Source organism: Pongo abelii, chromosome 1, assembly GCF_028885655.2.
Source record: "Pongo abelii isolate AG06213 chromosome 1, NHGRI_mPonAbe1-v2.0_pri, whole genome shotgun sequence".
NCBI classification, from domain to species: Eukaryota; Metazoa; Chordata; class Mammalia; order Primates; family Hominidae; genus Pongo; species Pongo abelii.
In genome coordinates, this window is record NC_071985.2 from 10,460,552 (window position 1) to 10,483,833 (window position 23,282).

Here is a 23,282-nt window from a genome sequence, read left to right on the forward strand (position 1 = left end):
TGGTTTGTTTAATAAACTGTGGGAGATTTTGTGGTCTGAACAGCGGTCTGAAAAAGGGAGATGTGTGGTGTGAAAATGTTTGAAAACTGGCTGTGTTGGTGAAGCCCAAGGATTGTTGGGATACATTTTCTGTGACTTCGTTTCAGCAAAATGACAGACTACATCAAGATTACCATTTTACAATTCCTGGAGGCAATTGTAATTGAGACTATCAACCCCCAGGCATACTTCTCATGCTTAGTCATCTCCATTCTTCTAAGAAATTCACCAACTTTACTAACTCCTGAAATGGTAGAAAATCTCTCCCGTGGAATGGGCTATGCCATATAGTCTATGCAGGGACGTAGTCATTACCAACACATCACTGGGACAGTGTGGCCCACTGCTTATGCTGACGTTCCTTCTCTTCTAATGGAGTATTTTGCAAGTGATTATGGAGTGGTTAACAAATTTGCTAGCCATTATCAAACTGGGCGTCTACTGTCAATGGGTGTTTTGACTTTGTGAATATGAAAATGTTTGTGCTGCAACTGCTATGCAACTTCAGGTCTTTTAGGTGACTCTGGATCAAATCTGCCATGGGAAAGCATTCCCTGAGGAAGTTAACCACAGACATTCTCAAGAAAATGCAGGGGAAATTTTATGTCCCACGGTGTATTCTAATTACTGCCTGGCAGGTGAGATTTGACCACTTTCTAGGCAAATATTACTCTTACCTGTTGTCCAGGGCAGTACCTTCCATGATTTGGAAGGTTTGTTTTCTGTAGGACTTTTTAGCAAGGCTACAGTGACTGCTATTGCAGGGAGATGCTGGCATCTGATGGTGGCCAAGAGCCCATACTCATGGTTCCATGAACTCAAAATTGTTCTGTTGTTAAGTATGTTTGGGAAATTCCATGTCAGCTTTGAAGGTTCACTGTTTACATCAGAAGTCCTACAATCACAACGTTTGTTTAGCATTTTAGATTATTAAAAATATAGGAAAACCCAAAATGCTTTACCTACTGTCACATACCACGTAGCTCACTTCTGACACCACATGTCATGAGGGCTGTTTCCTTACATACCAAGCAACTCTCCAGTGGAAACCAACTGGATGTCCTATAATTTAACTCAACTCTGATGCTATCCACCTGGAGATGGTGTCAGATATGACAAGTTAGAGGGCTCAGTTCCAAAAGACTCCCCCCATATTTCAGATGCCAAATGTAAATATGGGTTGTCACCTACATGTCTGACCATAAATCAGGGTTCACATGACCCCCTTCTTGCATTTGATTAATTTTCTAGGACAGCTCACAGACCTCAGGGAAATCTTATTTACATTTACCAGTTTATGATAAACGATATTAACAGATGAACAGCCACATGAAAGACATATGAAAGAGATGCATAGGGTAAGATAAGTGAAAAGGACATGGAGCTTCCATGCCCCTACAGGTACTTCCATGGGTTCACTGTCTAGAAGATCATCTAACTCAGTTTTTTTGGGTTTTTATGGAGGCTGTATTATGCAGGCATTATTGATTAAATCATTGGCCATTGGCGATCAACTTAACCTTCATCCTCTCTCTTCTTCCTGGAGCTTACTGGTTGTGGCTTAAAGTCCCAACCCTTTAGTCATGCCTTGGCATTTCTGGTGACCAGCCCCCATTCTGAAGCTATATAGGGGACTGCAACCCCAGTCATCTCATTAGCGCACAAAGGACACTCATCGCTATGGCAATTCCGATCATTTTAGGAGCTGTATGCCAGGAAATAGGGATTCAGACCAAATAGATATCTCACAATATCACATGTATGTAATCCAATATTTACCACAAATATTTGACTATAGGACTCACATTTTTTTCGAATACCTATTGATGAGATTTTTCAGAATATGGAAAAATCAATGCTAATAACATTCAGACAGAAATAACAGGTTAACATCTAAGGAAACAAAACTGAAGATGATTGCAGAATGCAATTGTACATCCCCATTAAAAGCCAAAGGATAATGAGCAAAATTTTGCGGTAAAAACCTGAGATGCAAAATGACATTCTCAGATACACCAAGGTTCCAGAAACATTTCAGTTTTGTACTTTAAAAAAAAAAAAAAAAAAAAAAAAAAAACAGCTTAAAGAATAAGTCATTTTGACCGAGAGTCAAAGTGAAGGAAATTTCTAAGGAACTGTTAAGAATGCAGGGAGTTCACTGCCACTATTCATGATAACACCTAGATAAATCATAATAGTGAATTGTTTTATTATGAATGTTTTTCTTTATGATGTGAATAAACCCATAAGAACACAAGCAGTTCCTCTGGGAAAAATTCTCCCCTGAGGTTATGTTTTATTCCCAGCTTCCAAACATCCACCTTAAAGTGCTTATGAATATATAAACACTAAAGCTAATCTAGAAAAAGAACTCGAAGATAATGAATAAAATGTTAAATAGTCAAAAAAAAAAAAACAAGGAAATCAAGAACAGCTAAATCAATGAATCCAAATACTGCTTCTTTAAAAATATCAATGGAATAAATAAAGCTTTAGCCAGAATAATAAAAAAAGGATAATAAGGACAAAAATTACATCAAGAATAAAGAAGGGAATGGGAAATATCACTACACATATTATACACACTACAAATACAATAAAACAAGTTTATGCAAAACATTGTCAATAAATTAGACAACATGAATAAAGTGGTCAGTTTTTTTCCAAACTAACAATGGTCATAAATTTCAGTCTTGAAGAAATAAATTACCTGAAGCAATGACTACATCTATTTATACAGATTAAGGCTTAAATATTAATTATATACATTATGTATATATAATCTCCACCATGAAAATTCAAGTCAGACAGCTTCACTGGCAAAATTCTGACCAATAGTTAAGGAAGAAATAATACCAGTTATGCACAATTTAAACAGAAACTTGAGGAAGAGAGATGGCTTCTCATTTCATTTTATGAGGCCAGCATTACTCTGTTACCAAATCCAGACAAAAATTTGAGAAAACTTCAATATACCCCATGAACAGACACAAATATTTTTTAGAAATTATTAGCAAATCAAATCTAGCAGTATTCTCAAAGGATGCTAAATTGTCACCAGGTAAAATTTTTCCTAGAAATAAATGTTTTAATATTTGAAAATCAATCAATACAATTCACTATACCTACACGCAAAGCGATTCCAAAATTTATATGCAAATGCAATGGCCCTAGAATAGCAAAAATAATTTTGAAATAAAATTAATATACAATTAATAGATAATATACTTAATTATATACTTACTACAAAGGTACAATAATCAAAATAATGTATTTTGGGGAAAGGGTAGATATTAATATATAGATCAATGGAAAGGAATAGGGTCCAGATGTAAACCTCACATATATATGGTTTGGTCCATTCGTTGTTACAAAGTGACAAAGTGAATAAATTGGGTAAAGAGAGTCTTTTTAACCATTGGTGCCAAACTATTTGGAAGTTCAAATGCAAAATAAATAATAATGATAATAATTTTGACTATTACTACACATATCATATAAAAATAATTTGAAATGAATTAAAACCTAAATGTAAGAGCTAAAACTGTAATTCTTACAGAAGGAAATGCAGAAGAGTATCCGTGTGATCTTGGCATTAGCAAATATATCCTCTTAATATATAAAAATTCCAAATAATAAAAGAAAAAATGATAAATTTGACTTTACCAAAATCAAAATCTTCTGTTCTCACAAAATGTTGTTAAGAAAATGAACAGCTAAGCCCCATATTTGAAGTCAATATTTGTGAAATATATATTTCATAACATATTTGTATCTGAAATATGTAAAGAACCCTTACTACTCAATAGTAAAAGACAAACCAATTTTTATGAGATATTTGGCCATATATTTTATCAAATCAGAAATGTAAATTAGCAATAAGCATAGCAAAATATTCTTAACCTTATTAGCCATCAGAGAAATGCAAATTAAAACACAGAATTATGCCAATATACACTCAATAAAATGGTAAAAGTTTGCAACACCAAGTCCTGGCAATAATGTGGAACTACAAGGTATTTCATATATTGCTAGTGGAATGCAACATTTAATAGCCACTTTGGAAAATTCTTTAGCATGTCAGGTAGACATGAACTTACTATCTCATCTAACAATCCTGTTTCTAGGTAAATAATGGAAAAACACTTAAAATGAAAAGTGACTAGAACTACTGATAAATACATCAATATGAATGAAGCTCAAATACCTAATTCTAAATGAAAACCCAGAAGCAAAATGCTACATTAGGTATGAATTCCATTTATATAGCTTTCTGGAATAGGAACATTTTTACAATGGAAAAGAGATTAGTGGTTGCCAGAAGCTGGGTTTTGAAAGAGGAGATTGATTCCCGAGCGTCATGAAAAAATTTCAGGGGCTTATGGAAATATTCTCTATCTTGATTATTTTGGCAGTTACATGACTGTATGTGTTTATTCAAATTCATGAACTGTATACCTCACTATACCTCTCTTAAAAATTTAACTCCACGGGTCTACTTTACAAAAGCAGCCACCAAAGCTAGAAGTTATTGTAGTTACTGCTTTCTTGAGCATATTTGGTGATAATTTTGGAGGTTTAAGGGTGGTTGTAAGGGATCACTAGAATGAATAAAAGCTGTGAAATATGTTGATTAATTATTGCTTATTAACCCCAATAAGCAGAAGCTTTGGAGACTTTTAATTAAAGTTACAGGCCAAAAATCTCTGTATTTCACTAGGTTGTAATGCTCATTAAGAAAAGAACTGTCTTTTTTTGTTATTCTCTTTGGATTTTTTGCTGGGGAGGTCCTTTTTTGTATTGCTATAGACAAGTAGAGCAGCAGGTGCTTAATAAATGTTTATTCAATGAATGGAAAATGCAAATGAATGCATTTAAGAGTTATAATTGTGAAATTAATCAAGATTGCTAGAAATGAATATTTCAAGAGGCTGATATGGCCTACAAGAAAAAGTTCACTAGGGTACTTTAGTGACTCTATTTCAGTATTGTAGTTTTCAGTTGCTGGAATAAAGGATGGCAGCAGTTGCATACTCCACAGAAGGGATTTTTCAAACATCTGAAGGTATTTTGGGTTGAAACAACAATTAAGGAGTGCTATTGACATTCGGTGGATGTGGCCAGGGATGATGTTTTCCTGCAGTGCCTGTGATAATTCTGAACAATTAAATATCATAGTGTGTCTTACTTGATTTTCGAATGTCGTGCATATGAAACGCCTCTTTATAATTATGTGAATTTAGAAATACTTCATCTTTGATATGCAAAGAACCTTTGTGCACAATCTAATGCACTCTGAACTTTCCATGAATGCAAACGCCATGCCAATTGAGACAAAAGTGCCTTTGTTTTTATTCATAATTTTATGGAGGAGTATTCACTATTGAGAAACATCTTTTCACAGTTGTCAATGCCATGCATATTATTTGAGTCACCAACAAACTGTAACTACATAAGAATGCATTTGTAGTTATAGCATTTACAGTGATACATAAGTGCAAGTACGTGGTTTTCATTAGAATTTTTTTGTATGGTCTTATCCAGCATTTACATAAGGAAAACAAAGTCTATTTTATAAATTGTTTTTTTCCTTTTATCCTTTATACTACAGTTTATATATTACACTGATCTTCCTAAAATTACAGATTTAGGTAGGTATATGTATATTTCGCATACATTTCATATTGGCCTAAGAAGGCATTACATCTGATAATGCTGAGAACAACTTATATGTGATCACTGAGTTCCTTAATATTTCTCTGCAGTGACTATGTATGGCACAAGCCCAATCATCCTACGTTTTGCTTTCCTATTTTAGTTTTTAATTTGAAATAGTCTCGATCTGGATCAAACATTTTATTTGTCATATTTAACTGTATGAAAATGGTAAAGGAAGGAATAGCACAACCTTTCCAAAGGAATTAAACCACACGTTGCAAATAATTATGATTTACAATTCACATGACCTTAAATATATCAGAATATTTAAAGTCTTAAAGCCAGCATTAGAAAAAGTCATTTGAGCCGTGTAATAAAAGAAAGAAGATAATGCCAAAGGAAAATGGAAAATGATGGGAAAAGTATTTGATATAGAGGAAATCAATTATATTAGTAATTGATCTTGTGGACAGAGTGATGCTAAATAACAGAGGAACACCTAAGGTAAAATTCAAACTTCCTATTATTAAATAAAAGTCTTTCTGTATTTGTCTTTTCTTTACCTTTCTAATATCTTTTGCTACTAATTTACTCCATTAACCATTTTGAACATTCAGAACAGAACATATTGCCCCTTTTACTTAGTCATATATGGATGCTCCTTGATTTATGGTATGTGATGACATGATAATCCTATGGTAAATTGAAAATATGGTAAATCGAAAGCTCATTATTGACTTATGATATTTCGAATTTATGATGGGCTTATCTGGATATAACACCATATTAAGTTGAGGAGCGTACTGAATGCATATTGCTATTGCAACATCATAAATTGAAAAATTATGAGTTGAACTATCATTAAATGAGGGACTATTTGTGTTTCCAAATATGTTCTGTAATTAAGTATTGGTCTAATTGCTAGGAATATAGCAATGTACTAAACACAAAAAAAACACTGACTTTATAGACCATATATTCTAGTAAGAAAGAGAAAAGTAAATAATTTGACAATAAAATGTCAGTTCAGTGCTAGGACAACTGATAAAAGAGAATGAAGAGGCTGGGCGCAGTGGACCATACCTGTAATCCCAGCACTTTGGGAGGCCATGGTGGCAGGATTGCTTGAGGCCAAATGTTGGAGATAAGCCTGGGCAACATAGTGAGAGCCTGTCTCTACAAAACATTTTCAGAGTAACGCACCATGGTGGTATGCACCTATATTTCTAGCTACCTAAGAGGCTGAGATGGGAGGATAGCTGGAGCCCTGTAGTTCAAGGCTGGAGCTGTAATTGTGTGACCACATGCCAGCCTGGGTATCAGAATGAGAACCTGTCTCAAGAAAAATAAAAGAAGGAAAACAATGGAAGGGGTTGCTATTATAGATAGAGGAACAAGAAGCCCTTTCTAAAACAGGGGCTGTTGGACAGGCACATGAATGGAAGGAACTGGGGTCATATGGATCTCAGGTGACAGAGAGATAGCAAACTCAAAAGGTTTGAGACAGCGATGTTCTTGGCACATTTAGAGAACTACCCAGAAGTGGGTGCCTTGAGCTCACGTGAGATATAATAAATGCAACTGGGAGGGTATAAGCTTTGGAGAGCTTTGGGGATGTAGCCCATTAAGGATAAAAATTAAGGAATAAGAAGAAATAAGAAAATGAGGCAGCAAGAAATAATTTGCAAGTTAATATAAACTCTTTCCAGGAAGCCAGAGAAAGTGAACAGTCCCATAAACAAACTTACTCCAATTTTCCAATCCAGTTACTTTCAACTCAAACATTCAGTGAGGCCAGCGTTCATGTTTTGAAGAAATTAAATCCTTGTTCTATTAAGAAATTGTCATTTTGAAGTCAGTGGTTGCACATGTACACTTTAATAATACAGATGAATGTTTTATTAGGCTTCAACTGTTCATTAAGAAAGCTAATTATATAAGGCTAATAGCAAATTTTATAGTCATATGAAGTTCCTTCAGCTGAGTTATATGTAATATCAAATTAGAAATTTTGCTTTGAAAAGGAAATAGCGTTCTATTTTTCAAACAATTAGAAAGAAATATTATGTTTGGTACATCAGATGGTAAACATTAACTATCTTTTATGTATATATGTGTTTTACATGTGTGTCTGTCTGAGTGTAGGGGAGTTTCTTTCATATATTGAAAGCAAATTTTTGTGTCCATGTTACCTAGAGTATACATTTCTAACACAACTATTAGGTAATGAAATGTCATGAATTCCAAGTAATTTTATGGCCACATTGTAAAAAATGATTAAACAATTAAATGCCTAAATGAAACAATAACGTCAATATTTCCAAAACCAAGCTAATTGTCGTTCCTTTAAAAAACTGCTTTACTAATTACTCTATTTAACTCATATTTTGCCAGACCAAAAATCATGATAAGACACATTATTTTAATAACAATAATAGAGTCAATGTTTTTTCTGACCTTGTCCAGATCTAAAATCTTTCTAAGTCATGTTCAGGTAATTTCTAAGTTTCCCACATATATTGTCAAACATGTTTTGTTGTTGTTGTCTTGTTTTGTTTTGTTTTTTATCAGTGATGTTCATATGTATCGCTGTTTCTTCTGATGCAAACTCCTCCTTCATTACGCAAAGGGTTTCAACTATTTGCATTGGAAAATACCTCCCATTCAAACCATGTGAGTCTTTGTTCTAATCCACAGTGTTCCTGTGTTTGTCAGGGCTCAGACAGGATCTTAAAGACATCAGCAATAAGATTATTTTCTTCCTGAAGCTTCCCCTGGTTTGTGGAAGCTGGACTAATAGATTCTCCAAGTGATATGTACTGTGTTATATACAAATGTAAACCATTCCCTCTGAGTTTAAACACGGTCATTCCACCAAACTTGCACACATCAATTCTCCATTAGATTGAGCTTCTTACCATGAAAATCCCTAGTCTATGAGTATATCTCTGAATGAATCAAAATGATTGAAATGTAGCCCCAAGTTAGTCAAAATGATTAAACCTCAAGCATCCACATCACCCTAGCTTATAAATCTAGGAATCTAGCTCACTGAGACAAATGCAGTGATTGGTTTAGGGAGTTGGATGTGATGAAATCCTGACCAGTGAGACAGAAAGATATGTCCAATAAGGAGTCTAGAGGAAGTTTACTTATTCCTAAACTGATGCAATGTAACAAACGGTCCCTTTTTTCTGAATGTTTCATAGGTTAATATAATTCCTGGAGCTGCTACAGCCATGTTGTAATCACAAGAGGACACCTTTCTCCAACCCCCTTACCCCTGCTGATGGCTGAGAGGAAAATCATGAATGCTTATAGCAGTAATATGCAAGCTGGATATTGAATTTCAGAGCTATTACTCTTAGCTCTCCCAAAGCTATCATAAAATGGGAATATATAACTCTACAAAAATTAATAAGAGCCAATAATTTGTCCTCCAAAGCTATTTTTATTCATTAATATTTAGTAAAAAATTATTAATTGAGCATAAACCTAAAATATAATAGCTAGTCTCAAAGACCGTCAGGTCTGGTAGAATGTGTATCTTCAAGAAATTCAACAGCTAAGAAACCAAGGATATTGACAATCAAATGAAGACTGCATGTTTAAATATATTTTTCTCTAAAGATAGTAAAGATCTACTATTTACATTCAGTTTATTCGTTTCTCCGTCTTCCATGTTGGTTTCTGAAATTTTGCGGTCAGAATTCTGTTTCATTACTCTTTGTACTCATAGAAACTCCCAATACCTGGCACACAGTAGACATCAATAAATGTATGCTCAATGAGGAGTGAATACAATTCCTAGACATGAATTAGGAAAAAAAAATGCAAAATATAGCTACTACACTTATTTCAACATTTTAATTGGAGACAAAAATGGATTCTTTGTGTTTATTATCAAGAGCTTATGGAATCTGGATAAAGTATAAACTATATTACTTCTGAATGTTTGAAAAAGCCATGTTAGGCCGGGCATGGTGGCTCACACCCATAATCCCAGCACTTTGGGAGGCTAAGGCAGGCAGATCATGAGGTCAGGAGATCGAGACCGTCCTGGCCAACATGGGAAACTCTGTCTCTACTAAAAATACAAGAATTAGCTGGGCATGGTGGCACGTGCCTGTAATCCCAGCTACTTGGGAGGCTGAGGCAGGAGAATCACTTGAACCCAGGAGGCAGAGGTTGCAGTGAGCTGAGATCGTGCCACTGCACTCCAGCCTGGTGACAGAGTGAGACTCCGTCTCAAAAAAAAAAAAAAAAGGAAAAGCGATGTTATTATCTATTTTCTTCATAGAAATCCATCTAAAAATGAAGTACTAGCCTTAGTCTTTGCAACAGGTTATCATATTGTATCTATTCATTATATTGCCCTGGTGTTATACTTACTTAAACTCATGTTATATTGATAAAATTAGTCCTCCTAGATTATTTTGAGTTCCACAAAAGAGCTTAGTGTCAGTTTAAATATAAATGTGTTAATATCAATATTTTGGTTCTGCAAATCTATATGGTAAAGTTGTAGTTTTTAAAAAATTTTGCAGAGGACGGTGATTTGCAAATTTCAATTAGCAAAAGCATAATTAGTAAATGCAGAGTCAGATGTCCCTGGACAGTTCAATCAGATTTCAGTGGTAATATCCTACCTGGCATTTGTGCAGAGATTCTTGGCATTGATGTAAAAATCTGCCATGGCAATCTAGACATTCTTCCTTTGTATTCTCTGAGAATTGGCTCTGCTCTCAATTTCTGCCATCATCCTAGTGAGAAATTCAGAAAAATTGCCAGATGGCTCATCCTGTGAAGAACTCGGTGTAATCAGGAAGAATTTAGAAATAAAGCAAGCCTTGGCAGAAACCCGTTAGCAGAACTCCTCATTATTGTGGTTGTTTGAAGATCCATTTTTCTGTTCTCAAGGAGAAAATGAAATTGTTGTAAGCCAATATTTCCACAGCATGACAAGCCATGAGTTCATGTCATTGCAAGAAACTTTACGAATTTTCATATATAAAGCAAGATAGGCCTTAGCACATACATGGCAGAAATGTCCTATTCAAACTAAAAGAAGAAAAGCTTCCAAATTACCTTTATGCTCACTACTTGATTTACTGGATTAGTGAAGAAAAGTAATGATAAAATAATCCAACAATTGAATATTCATTGCAATTTTGGACTTAAGGCCTTTAAGATAGGAACTAAGTCTTTTATAGATAATGATGTATAATGATGTGACTAGTTAACAGTATCATTTTGTTGAAAACTATAAAAGGAAAAGCTTGCTCTAAATAATCACCCTACTCTTCAATGCTTGTAAGAAAAATTTCTAGTTTAGAATTTCTAGTTTCAATGTAAAAAATTATTAATTTTTAAATATAATACATATATGGATAACATGAAGGATAAATAAAGGAAAATGATTCAATAAATAAACAGCATTCTTGAAAAGAGAGAATGGTAACTAGAGAGAATACAGTTGAGGAGAGATTATTTTGATATTTGAGATTGTTTTTTCAACCATTTTATAATTGTAAAGTGCTATATTGTCTGTCTCTTTGGGTAGGTAAGAGAAGAATGTGGCTACGTTGCAAAGCAATCCCATATGAGGTAGGTGTAATGCCAGGAAAAGAGAATAATGCATAGAGGCTGAGAATTTGGAACCACATCTTGTAGAAATGGAGCATAAACATTTTGAAGTAAAGAAGGAAATCTGAGAGGGAATCTTGATGTCCTAGAAACACCCACTGCCTTTGGTATGTGGCACTGCACACATCTCATCCTTTCTATATCAAATTCTACATGCTGGTCCTCCACCTAGAGTATACTTTCATGTCAGCTCAACAACTATGTTAACTTCAGGTCTTGGTTTTCATCTTACCACATTTTCCTAGTCATTCAGTGTAACTTTTTCTAGCTTTTCTTTTAGTGTCCCTAAATATTGATCTTCCTTGAGGGAGTGTCTTCAGCTTTCCTCTGTATTTTACGCTAAAGACTCTTTCAGGGTGTACCATGCTAATTTTTAATTTATTTTTAATGAGAGATGGATTGCCCAAGCTGATCTTGAACTTTTAGCCTCCAGTGATCCTCCCATCTCAGCCTCCCAAAGCACTGGAATTAGAGGCATGAGCTAACACACCTGGCCTCAACCTGTAAATCATTAAGGTAACAATAGAAAATTGATATTTTTGTTGTTATTTCATTTCATTGTGCTTCACTTTACTGTGCATCATGAACATTGCATATCTTGCAAATTGAAGGTTTGTGGCATCCCTGCAACCAGCAAATCCATCAGTGCCATTTTTCTAGTAGTGTGTGCTTACTTCATGTCGCTATGTCAGATTGTGGTAATTCTCACAATATTTCAAACTTTTTAATTATTGTTATATCTGTTATGGTGATCCATGATTTGTGATTTCTGATGTTATTCTTGTAATTGTTTTTGGGATGCAACAAACCACACCCATATAAAACAGAGAACATACTCCATAAATTTTGTGTGTATTCTGACTGCTCCACCAACCAACCATTATCCTGTCTCTTCCCTCTCTGCAAGATATCCTATTCCCTGAGATGCAACAATACTGAAATTAGGTTAACTAATAGCCCTTAAATGACCTCTAAGTGTAAAGGTGAAAGGATGTGTCACACATCTCTCACTCGAAGTCAAAAGCTGCAAATGATGAAGCTTAGTAAAGAAGGCATGTTGAAAGCCAAGACAGACCAATAACTAGGCCTCTCTTGCCAAACAATTAGCCAGGTTGTAAGTGTAAAGGAAAAGTTCCTGAAAGAAATTAAAATTGCTATCACAGTTAACACATGAATCATAAGAAATCAAAACAGAATTATTATTTGTTAGATACAGCTAGGTTCCTCTTCAGTTTGTTCAGTTCCCCTGTTCTTTATTCTCTAAATTCCAAGTACCTACCCCCACCCCCAGCTTTTGCTGCACAGTAACCTGTCTAAACATGCTTACACATGATAAGTCCCAGTCCGCATTTCTTTCCTTATGTGGAATAGGTTAGCTTTCTAGTCCCCCACAGGTGACCCCTTCCTCCTCTCCCTCTCTCCTCTATCACACACATACCTTATCCAAGAAAGTTTAAATGTTTAGCCAATTGGGACTAGTTTAGATTCTGTGGTCCAACCCCAGCCAATGGGGAAAAGACACAGAGGTAGAATCTGCATTAGGAATAAAAACTCCTATTCTCCTTTGTTGTGTGTGCTCTTGCGATCATGACTGATGCAAGCAGCACCCTTCTGCAGAAGTAAATTTGCCTTGCTGAGAAATCCTTTATCTCAGTGCTGGTTCTTCTTTGCAGCACTGAGCATTAGTTTCTGACATTACTGATGTGGAGAAAGTTATAGTGGTCTGGAGAGTAGATCAAAGCAGCCACGACATTCCCTTAAGCCAAAGTCTAGTCCAGAGCAAGGTTCTAACTCTTTTCAATTCTATGAAAGCTGAGAGAGGTAACAAAGCTTCAGGAGAAGAGTTTGAAGCTGGCAGAGGTTGGTTCATGAGCTTTAAGGGAAAAAAATCCACCTCCATAACATAGAAATGCAAGGTGAAGCAGCAAGGGAGAAGCTGCAGCAAATTATCCAGAAGATCTGGCTTAGAGAATTGATTAAAGTGGCTACACTAAACAACAGATTTTCAATGTAGAAAGTTTATATTTTCTAAATGTAGAAGAGGCCATCTAGAACTTTCATAGCTAGGTAGAAATCAAGGTCTGTCTTCAAAGCTTCAAAGGACAGCCTGATCCCATTGGTAGAGACTCGCTCAGGTTCACAGGCCCCATCCATCTGGCCCATTAATCCGGCCTATGATAGTGATTTAACTGAAAGATGGCCAGATTTATAGAAGGTTAGACTCACCCTATCCATAGGAAATGGGGTGAAAAGGGAATTTCATCACCTTAACCAAAGTTAGTTAGTCCTGTTACTGGTCCTGAACACCCAGAATTACAGAAGCTTACTGTGGCCTTGCACTGCATTAGAATTTGGTCTGGAAATCAAGCTATAGGAACAAGAGATCGTAAGCCATGTTATACTATCAACCTAAATTCCAGTCTGACAATTCCTTTGCAAAGTTGTGTAAAACCCTTTTATATGCTAGTTGTAGGAAACATAGTTATTAAACCAGATTCCCAAACTATAACCTGTGAAAACTGTAGATTGTTTACTTACATTGATTCAACTTTTAAGTGGCAGCACCATATTCTACTAGTGAGAGCAAGAGAGGGCGTGTGGATCCCTGTGTCCGTGGACCAACCATGGGAGGCTTCCCCATCTGTCCGTGTTTTAGTGGAAGTATTAAAAGGAATTCTAGCTAGATCCAAAAGATTCATTTTTACTTTGATTGCAGTAATTATGGGCCTTATTGCAGTCGCAGCTACTGCTGCGGCTGCTGGAATTGCTTTGCACTCCTCTCTTCAAACTGCAGAATATGTAAATAATTGGCAAAAGAATTCCTCAAAATTGTGGAATTCTCAGACCCAAATACATTGAAAATTGGCAAACCAAATTAATGATCTTAGACAAACTGTCATTTGGATGGGAGATAGGCTCATGAGCTTGGAATATCTTTTTCAGTTACAGTGTGACTGGAATACGTCAGATTTTTGTATTACACCTCAAGCCTGTAATGAGTCTGAGCATCACTGGGACATGGTTAGACACCAACAAGAAAGAGAAGATAATCTTGCTTTAGACATTTCAAAATTAAAAGAACAAATTTTTGAGGCACCAAAGCCCATTTAAATTTGGTGCCAGCAACTGAGGCAATTGTGAAAGCTGCTGCTGGCCTCGCAAATCTTAACCTGGTCACTTGGGTTAAAACCATCAGAAGTTCCACTATTGTAAATTTCATACTAATCCTTGTATGCCTGTTCTGTCTGTTGTTAGTCTACAGGTGTATCCAGCAGCTCCGAAGAGACAGTGTGACCAGTGAGAACGGGCCATAATGACGATGTCAGTTTTGTCAAAAAGAAAAGGGGGATATGTAGGGAAAAGAAAGAGAGATCAGACTGTTACTGTATCTATGTAGAAAAGGAAGACATAAGAAACTCCATTTTGATCTGTACTAAGAAAATTGTTTTGCCTTGAGATGCTGTTAATCTGTAACTTTAGCCCCAACCCTGTGCTCACAGAAACATGTGCTGTATGGAATCAAGGTTTAAGGGATCTAGGACTGTGCAGGATATGCCTTGTTAACAATAGGTTTGCAGCCAGTATGCTTGGTAGTAGTCATCGCCATTCTCCATTCTCGATTAACCAGGGGCACAATGCACTGCAGAAAGCTGCAGGGACCTCTGCCCAAGAAAGCCTGGGTATTGTCCAAGGTTTCCCCCTACTGAGACAGCCTGAGATGTGGCCTTGTGGGAAGGGAAAGACCTGACTGACCCCCAGCCCAACACCCATAAAGGGTCTGTGCTGAGGAGGATTAGCAAAAGAGGAAGGCCTCTTGCAGTTGAAATAAGAGGAAGGCCTCCATCTCCTGCATGTCCCTGGGAACAGAATGTCTCGGTGTAAAACCCGATCGTACATTCATTCTATTCTGAGATAGGAGAAAACCACCCTGTGGCTGGAAGCGAGATATGCTGGCAGCAATGCTGCTCTGTTACTCTTTGCTACACTGAGATGTTTGGGTGGAGAGAAGCATAAATCTGGCCTACGTGCACATCCAGACATAGTACCTTCCCTTGAACTTATTTGTGACATAGATTCATTTGCTTATATGTTTTCCTGCTGACCTTCTCCCCACTATCACCCTGTTCTCCTGCTGCATTCCCCTTGCCGAGATACTGAAAATAGTAATCAATCAATACTGAGGGAATTCAGAGACCGGTGCCGGTGCAGGTCCTCCGTATGCTGAGTGCCAGTCTCCTGGGCCCACTGTTCTTTCTCTATACTTTGTCTCTGTGTCTTATTTCTTTTCTCAGTCTCTCGTCCCACCTGATGAGAAATACCCACAGGTGTGGAGGGGCAGGCCAACCCTTCATCAATGCAGCTGGTAAATGTAAGTTGAAGCCAATGCTCATTTACTATTTTGAAAATCCTATGGCCATTCAGAGCTATGCTAAACCCACTCTGCCTGTGCTCTGTAAGTGGAACAATAAAGCCTGGATGATAGCACGTCTGTTTACACATTGGTTTACTGAATATTTTAAGCCCACTGCCGAGACCTACTGCTCAGAATAAAAGATTCTTTTCAAAATATTACAGCTCACTTACCCTGCACCTGATCACCCAAGAGCTCTGATGGAGATGTATAAGGAGACAAATGTTTTCATGCCTGATAACATAACATCCATTCTACAGCCCATGTATCAAAGAGTCATTTTAATTTTCAGGTATTAGTATTAAAGAAATACATTTTTTTTCAGGCTATAGCTGCCATAGATTATGATTCCTCTGATGGGTCTGTGCAAAATAAATTGAAAACCTTCTGGAAAGGAGTTAACATTCTAGACACCATGTAGCACATTTACAATTCTTGGGAGGAGGTCAAAATATGAACATTAGGAGAAGTTCAGAAGACGTTTATTTCAACCCTCATGGATGACTTTGAGAGCTTGAAGACTTTAGTGGAAGAAATAACAGCAGATGGGGTGAAACTAGAAAGACAGCTAGAGTTAGAAGTGAAGCCTAAAATGTGACTGAATTGCTACAATCTCATGATAAAATTTATTGAATGAAGAGTTTCTTCTTATGGATGAACAAAGAAAGTGGTTTCTTGAGATAGAACCAACTCTTGGTGAAAATGCCATGAACATAGTTAAAATGACAACAAAAGATTTAGAATATTACAGAAACTTAGTTGATAAAGCCATGGGAGGGTCTGGAGTCAAGATTGACTCCAATTTTGAAAGAAGATCTACTGTGGATAAAACGCTATCAAACAGCATTGCATGTTACAGAGAAACCTCTCATCAAATGCAGAGTGAATGCTGTAAATTTCATTGTCTTATTTTAAGAAATTGTCACAGCCACCCCGCCTTCAGCAACCACCACCCTGATTAATCATTAGCCACCAACATAGAGGCAGACTCTCCACCAGCAAAAAGAGTAGAAGTCACTGAAGGCTAAGATTATTGTTAGCATTTTTCAGCAATAAAGTATTTTTAAATTTAAGTATGTACTTTTTTTAGACATAATGGTATTGCACACTTAATAAACTACCAGGTAGTATAAAAATATAACTTTCACATGCACTGGGAAACCAAAAAAAATTTCATATGACTCACTTTATTATGATCCTTGCTTTATTGGGGTGGTCTGGAACAGAACCCACAATATTTCTGATATGGTTTGGCTGAATCCCCACCCAAATCTTTTCTTGAATTGTAGCTCCCATAATTTCCATGTGTTGTGGGAGGGATCCAGTGGGAGATAACTGAATCGCGGTGGTGGTTTCCCCCATACTGTTCTCGTGGTAGTGAATAAGTCTCACAAGATCTGATGGTTTTATAAAGAACTTTCCTTTTCACTTCGCCATCATTCTCTCTCTCGTCTGCTGCCAGGTTAGAAGTACATTCTCCCTTCCACCATGATTGTGAGGCCTCCTCAGCCAGGTGGAATTGTGAGTCCATTAAACCTCTTTTTCTTTATAAATCACCCAGTCTCAGGTATATCTTTATCAGCAGCGTGAAAACAGACTAATACAATCTCCAAGGTGTGCCTGCAGATATTTTCCTGTGATTAATCTGATAAGCACAGGATGTAGTCGTATAAAGATCATAAAAGATAAAGAAGTAAATTAATGATGGCTGCAGGTATACAATGTTTTTTTGAACATTTTAATGAGACAGGAAAAAGATGAACTAAAACTGGAAAGGGGCATATACTTTACCCCTGGATATATTAAATTTGAATAAATAAATGAATCAAGACATGTCTTCAAATATCGACATATTTCTCATTTGTAGAATGATAAACAGGGAGTTGTGAAACTTTTGAAAATGTTTTGAATTATAATGCAATGTATTAAGTACAGAAAGATGGTACTCTGTAGTCGTATGTTTTATATTTTTGGTGATTTTTAAGTTTTAAAAGCCCAAAATACCTGAGGAAAAAAGGACTGGCCCATATTTTTAAAGAATCTAACCTAAATGTAAGTAAGGCAGTTGAAATGACAACAAAGCATTTATGAACTACCAGTTCTGATGTAGCCATATTTCTGTGTGTGTATGGACAAGAAAAAGAAACAATAACCGCATTATATTCATATTATTTTGGTGTCATCAGATCTTTCAGCTTTGCTTGAACTGAGGAGGGAATTACAATTACTTGTTTAAATTTGAATTTCCTAATTGTGTGTTTGAGGACATCTTTATTTTTATTAGTTCTATTCCAGTTTTTTGGTTTTTTGTTTTTTTGAGACAGAGTCTCACTCTGTCGCCCAGGCTGGAGTGCAGTGGCGCAACCTCAGCTCACTGCAACCTCCGCCTCCTGGGTTCAAGCAATTATCCTGCCTCAACCTCCTGAGTAGCAGGCATGCACCATTATGCCCGGCTAAGTTTTGTATTTTTAATAGAGACAGGGTTTCACCATGTTGGTCAGTCTGGTCTCGAACTCCTGACCTCGTGATCTGCCCACCTCGGCCTCCCAGAGTGCTGGGATTACATGCGTGTCCATTCCAGTTTTAATATGTTGTTTTTAGTTTCTACCCTGGCCCTCTTTTTAAAAACTAGGTTCTTTATCTTTTTTTAATAATACAAAATTTAAAAATATTCTGGATGCTATTTCTTCCACTGACATACATACATTGTATTCAGCATATAATTACTAAGTAGTTTTTAAATTTGATTAAGTTTTTTTGTGAAAAAGTTATAATTTCGGTCGGGCGCAGTGGCTCACACCTGTAATCCCAGCACTTTGGGAGGCCAAGGCGGGCGGATCACAAGGTCAGGAGATCAAGACCATCCTGGCTAACACGGTGAAAACCCGTCTCTACTAAAAAAAAAAATACAAAAAAAAAATTAGCCAGGCGTGGTGGCGGGCGCCTGTAGTCCCAGCTACTGGGGAGGCTGAGGTGGGAGAATGGCGTGAACCCAGGAGGCGGAGTTTGCAGTGAGCTGAGATCATGCCACTGCACTCCAGCCTGGGCAACAGAGCGAGACTCTGTCTCAAAAAAAAAAAAAAAAAAAAGTTATAATTTCAAATATATCAACGTGCTATTTTATTATTGTTTTTTTCTCCTAAGCTTAATAAACCTTTTCCTATTCTAAAACTAAATCATATTCTCTTTACATATTATTTTAATGATTTTGGTGTATACTTCTCAAGATTTGGTCTTGGTCTTTCTATAATTTTTTTCTTTGTCAAGTATTCACATTGGAAATCAAAACGTTTAAGTAAACTTTTACTGAGGTATTAAAGTGCAGGACAGTTCTCTGGGTGGTTTTGGAAGGACTCCATTTGCCCTCCTTTTCTACTCGTAGTTCTCAAGAATAACTGTAGAATGTGCTGGGAATGCAATATTCTGAAATAAGAGACTGGCTGGAACAGGCTGGGCTCTGCCTCAACAACGCCCCATACAAAAGGATGTGGTTCAACAGTTTAGCCAAGTCCACCCTGGGAGCCTAGAGTGTAAGACCCAGTGGAGCTGCTTTATGGAGTCCCACAGCTGTGGTACAAGTGAGGCATATGAAGCTCTCCAGAGTCTTGGGAGACCTGAACACAGGTCAATTTTCTCTTTGTCTCTCACTGTTGGAAATGCATCTTCTTTTGCGTGCCTGGACACATGTATGTATGTATATAGGTGTGTATGCGTATATGTATGTGTGTAGACTATATTATGGCATGTTATTTTTTATAAGAAAGTATTTAAAGGTTGTCAGTTTGCTTAGAGAGTCAATACCCATTCAACAGTTTTCCACTTTAGCAGTGTGTAACAGACTACAATAAATCCTAGGCTTCTGCTGCCTATCTGTAAGTAGTAAATTGGCTTCACATGACTTGTTGAGGACTGTGAACCTGCTTCACATAAATAAACACACATATGAAATAAAGCAAACTGCTTAATATCAATTTGTGAATGTAGGCAAGAATAATGTGGGCTCAAAAACTTTAGGTATGGGTCGAATTAGATACATGACAGGATTAGTTTATGAGATGCATGACAGTTACTCAAAATCAGCCAGAAGATGTGTATGTTAGTTACAGGAGAAAGGTACAGGGTTTACCAGACACAGTGCTCAAACAGCAGTGCTGTTATGAAACCAAGAAACTGAGCATTTTAATATGCAAGATGAATTTGACCTTGATTTTGTTTGTTTTTGTTCCTTGATGAATGCCAAGAGAAAGCTACTGTGATCATTTGTGAAAGATGCATTTGAAAGTCTTGAATTTTTATATTCACATTAATAACTGCAGAAGAGCGATAAGCGATTCCTTTATTCCTTTGTCTATCAAAAATAAGTATCACATATTCCATAATGATGTTTAAGCATCTCCTACACTAATTATACAATTTTCTCTTTGTCTCTCACTGTTGGAAATGCATCTTCTTTTGTGCGCCTGGACACATGTATGTTTGTATATAGGTGCATATGGGTATATGTATGTGTGTAGACTATATTCTGGCGTGTTATTTTTTTATAAGAAAGTATTTAAAGGTTATAAATTTGCTTAGAGAGTCAACGCTCATTCAACAGTTTTCCACTTTAGCAGTGTGTAACAGACTACAAGATCTTCCTTCAGAAATTAAAGAATTAATTTTTCTTCTTTCAGCACTGATGAGAAACATGACAATAATGTATTCTTTTTCTTATAAGGTAAAATATAAAGTGCTTGGGATGTTCTTTTAACCTTGGGATTCAGAATTATTTACTCCAGGATGTAACTAGGCATTGTTATTGTTTTCTGTTTTCATTCATTCTCAGCACTTGGTAGGTCTATAATCTGAAGACTCACCAAATCTGCTCTTAGAAATGCCACATTTCTTCCTTCCTCCCTCTCTCCATCGTTCCTTTCCCTTCCCTTCCCTTCCTTTCCTTTCCCTTCCCTTGTTTCCTCCCCTCTCCTTCCCTCTCCTTCCCTCCCCTTCCCTCGCCTTCCCTTCCCTTCTCTGGTTTGTTCACTCCAATCTGTTCTCAAATTCTAGAATTCCTAGTAGAAGACATTTGACTCTTCAGATCGATTTTCTGTGTCTCCACTTTCAACTCCTACTTTCTCTCTCCTATTTCTTTGACACTAATCCCTTGATTCCATCTCCCTGTTTATTCATTAACTTTTCACGCATATCTTCCTTACTGTTTACTGAAGTTTTGTTTGTTTTGTTTTATTACAAATTGACTTTGAATTTCCAAGATCTCAAATTGATTCTAATTGGTTCTGTTTCATAACATACAAATGGATGTTATGCAAATTTATCATATATGAAATTATACAACATTCCCCTCAGCAGAGTAGTGTACTTAATTGTAAAGTTTTCTTTGGGCTTTACTGTTTTCTCAGATTTTTTATGTTTTGTACAAAGAACTTTGTATGATTATCTTTGTGCATGAAATGTCTTGTTTGAGTATCTGCTGATGCTTTATCTAGTAGCTATAACCTGTTACCATCTTAAGATACTGTGGGAAGGGTGCCATATATTTCCCAATGTGATATATTTTGAGCACAGTTTTTCTCCCTTTCCAAAGTTTACAATAACATGCCAGAATATAGTCTACACACACATATATATACACATATGCACCTATATACACACCTATATACATACATACAATTGCCTGGGAAACTGACCTGACTCAGGTCTGAACTGTCCAAATTTGCAGTCCTTGGGGAGAGAGTGTGCAGAGCGTGGCAGAGCAGCCTCGCTACCCTGGAACATAGTTGTGGGAGATTTCCATTACTCACATTTTTTCAGGCCTTTAGTTGCTCTGTCTTCTCCCTTTCTACAGTCTGATCTTGCGTATGTTTGTGCCTGAGATTTGCTACAGCTTTGTTTCTCTATTGGTCTTATTCCAACTCCTTTAGTACCTCCAGGAATTTCTCAAACATCAGATATGTTTATGGCTTCATTGTAAACCAATGTTGTTTTTGATGGACTTTTAAGAAATTGTAAATCTAATTTTTTTCACTAATCTGTTGGGATGGTAGGTACATACACCAGAATCTGTTTATTTTCTCCCAACAAATAACACTAGATTAGCTAGCGCTCCACAAGAAGAGAAAAAAGAAAAAGCACCTTAACCCCTACTTCATGTCATGCAGAAAGAAATTAATTCAAGATGTTCAATAGATGTAATTTTAATTGACAAAATGACAAAGCTCGTATGAGACCACATAGCAGATTTCCTTATTACTTTGGAATAAGCAAGATTTTCTGAAGTGAACACAATAAACTATTGATTGTAAAAGAAATTGCTTTCTATAATATTTGCGTAAGATATAATTACTAGAGCATTAAAAAAATACTGGCTATCTGAACAATGGAGTAAATTACTGAGGTGAACTTCCAAATCAAGAGAGCAACCTGAAAATTTAACAAAATAATTCAAAATTTAAAAAATGCCCAGAGTAATAGTATTGTTCACAGAAGACCGTGGCATCTACAGAGGACAAAGGGAAACATTTATTTTTCATAAAAAACAATCTGCAGATTGAGGAAGCATAACCTCCAGTACAAGTGAAGTTTTGCTCTTCGAAACACAAAGAAAAGGTCTGGTTAAATAGGATGAGTCCTCTCCTCGGTGTCAAACAGGTCTATTTATGCAAATGAACTATTCAGACATGTTCCGTTCTGATTGGCCAAAATACTTGAGCACTGATTGGGTGATTACCAAGCCCAAAACCCAAAGTCTCTCTCAGATGTTTTTTCAAAGAACTGCTTAGGAAGGTGAAGATTCCTGCCACAGTTTATCCTGGCACCCACAACAAGGACTGGATTGACCTGATTGTAGAAAGGGGGATCCTGTGACACTTTTCCATCTTTCTGAGAACAGAGTATGTGGCCACTCCCACATCCAGTTGTGGCTGCCTGGTTCTGTTTTAAATTTGAGCCCCTCAGGTAGCCATTGGGAGTCCATTTTGTCTGTTGGCCAGAGACATAATTTAACAGTGCTTATGAGTGCAGAAATTTTAAATAGATGAAATGTGATCAAATTAAGAAATGGCTAGACAAATAGTGGCTGATAGTGTGATGGATAATGTGCAGCCTTTGCGAATGATTTTTGAGACAGGTTCACTCTTGTTGCCCAGGCTGGAATGCAGTGGCATGATCTCAGCTCACTGCAACCTCTGCCTCCCGGGTTCAAGCAATTCTCCTGCCTCAACCTCCTGAGTAGCTGGGATTACAGGTGCATGCCACCATGCCTGGTTAATTTTTTGTGTTTTTGGTAGAGATGGGGTTTCACCATGTGGGCCAGGCTGGTCTCAAACTACTGACTTCAGGTGATCCCCCTGCCTCGGCCTCCCCAAGTGTTGGTATTACGGGTGTGAGCCACCATGCCGAACCTTAATGGTTTTTAATGAAGAGGTACAATGAATCATGGTCAAGTGGGATGCTTTCAGCTTTTGAAATACCTTAAGAAGATATAGGAGAAAGGATATATTAAAATTACAGTTTATTGTTAGGTAAATTA

At 36.7% G+C, this 23,282-nt stretch overlaps 1 pseudogene; it reads left to right on the top strand.

The window, feature by feature from the left end:
• The first annotated feature begins 12,930 nt into the window (after positions 1-12,930).
• Positions 12,931-15,036, top strand: LOC129052383 (endogenous retrovirus group K member 24 Env polyprotein-like; annotated as a pseudogene).
• The last annotated feature ends 8,246 nt before the right edge of the window (positions 15,037-23,282 follow it).